Here is a 2,246-nt window from a genome sequence, read left to right on the forward strand (position 1 = left end):
AGGGCCCCACCGCCTCAGCCCGGCTGCCTCCCCCTCATGCCCCCCAAACTCTCCAGCCTGGAGACTTGACGCTCGGCTGGTCCCACACCCACAGGGCCAACAGCAGGAGGCTCAGGGAGCGGGGACACAGCCTGGGAGTTCTAGGTACCCTGCCCATCCCTCTGCCTCCAGACAGGTGCCCACAGAGGTAGACCCCTTGCTCTTGATCTCAAAGCCTCCCCCTACCTCCCCGCCCCCACCCCCACCCAGGCTCTAAAGGCATTTGTTCCAACTGGCACTGACTGCATTGCTTCAGGCTGGGCTAGGATCTGCGGGGATGCAGAGACAAGGGCAGCCTTTGTCCTTAAGAAGCCTCCAGATTATGGGTGTCATGGGCCCTTTGCCTTCATGGGATAGGGGAGGGGGGCAGGACTTATCATCGACCTTGATGCCCCCCCTGCAATGCTCGGTGCCCCTTGGTGCTCGCTCAGTGCAGTCCGGGCCAGAGTGTCCATTTGTCTATTCCAATGGCAGACAGGGACTGTCCTGGTCAACGGTGCCACCTGGTTGGCTTCCTTGCCTCCTGCTGTCCCGCCACCCCACCCCACCCCACCCCAGGTCCCTAGCAGAGGGACCGCATGTGAAATCAACGGCCCGGAAAGCATATTCCATTCTTGATGATGCATGCCCACACGGACGCTTGTATGGAGAACTCCCAACTCTCCGTGGGTTGGGACTGGCATGAAAAAGAATGCTGCCCAAGCCCAGCCCTACCAAACCTGCCTCTTGGAAGGCAGTCTGGAACTTGCTCTCTCTGAACAGAAAGGTCCCAGTGATGAGGGGTGAGCGGACGAAGCCATGGGAGGGTGTGAGGAAGGTAGTCCCACACAACACACTTGCTGTGCATGCCCCGGGACACAGTCCCATTGGTGCCGGTAGAACATGCTGTGTGGGGCTCCTTTGACCCAGGAGCCCTCCGTCTCAGGACTGTTCCTCTTTGCTTTGAGCTAGCCTTGTCTCCCCAAGGACACAAGAAAAGCATCCTTGTCCCTGTCCCCTGGTCTTGGAGCACTTCTCTCCCAGCCCCCTGCCTCTCCTCCCCTTTCTCTGTCTAGCTCTTGCTCCCTCCGCCCCCACCCTCCCTTCACTCTCTCCTGACTCCTCTGTGTAGCTTTTCCCAAGGGACCTGCTGAGAAGGCAGGGGGAGGCTGTGGTGGACCCAGGGAGGGGTGGGCTAGGCACCCGAGATCTTTGGGAGGCTGGTCTTCGTGGGGCCAGCTTCCCTGTTTAGTCTGAGCTGTTTGCTCAAGGCCGAATGCCCTCTGACCGCCAGTAGCTGCAGTCTGTGTGCCTGCCGTGGAGCTGACCTGACACAAAGGCTGGAGAGCCAACCCTTTCAGACAACACGTCCCGCCTGCTCCATGCACTTTAACCCTTTTCTGAAGAGGCAGCCCGCTCCCTCTGCTTGCCCATGTCCTGAAATCACTTCAATAAAAATGTCCCCTGACCTCCCCCATGTGGACTGAGTCTGTTTCTCTTACCAAGAGAGCCCTGGGAGGGCATTGCTGGGAACAGTGCTACCCCGACTCCTGTGCTCCGGTCCTGAGCCCCACGGAACCTGGCATGGTCAGTGCCAGTGAGGGTCTGCCTGGATGTGGTGGGGGTGTCTCTCCTGTGTCTAGTTAGCCCTTCCTCCCTGTTCTTCCACTACTGAGCTTGTTCCCTTGGGGGGATGAAGGCCATGGTGTCGGGGGTCCGGCTCTCTACAAAACCACTACCCTTTACACTGTTTCCTGGGCCCACCCCTGTGGCACCATGGGAACCCTTTTCCATGATATCATTCGACAGGACAGCGCTCGGCCCCGCCCCGGCAGGCGGGCACACACACACACACACACACACACACACACACACACACACACACACACACTCCTTCTGCAAAATGCCATCGCCCCATGACCTTGGGTTACACCCCTCACCTCCCTAAGCCCTCCTCTTCCTCCCAGGACTACTTTGGACTCCAAGTTGAGATGACCAAAGACCCTATTATTGTTAGCTGGCGCTGAGTCAACCCCAAACTCAGGGCAGCCCCTAGCCCCACCCCACCCCCGCAGGACAGAACACAGCGCTGCCCAGTCCCGGCCCACGATCCCCAGGTCTTTCTTGCTCGTCTAAGTCTATAGCTCCTCTGAAGCCAGTCCCGCATTACAGCAACAAACGCCTGGGAAATGGAGAGGGACAGCGAGCAGCCTCCTCCTCGCAGACAG

The sequence above is a fragment of the Echinops telfairi genome, unplaced genomic scaffold (assembly GCF_000313985.2).
Source record: "Echinops telfairi isolate 266 unplaced genomic scaffold, ASM31398v2 ScPeMD7_12;HRSCAF=54, whole genome shotgun sequence".
NCBI lineage: Eukaryota > Metazoa > Chordata > Mammalia > Afrosoricida > Tenrecidae > Echinops > Echinops telfairi.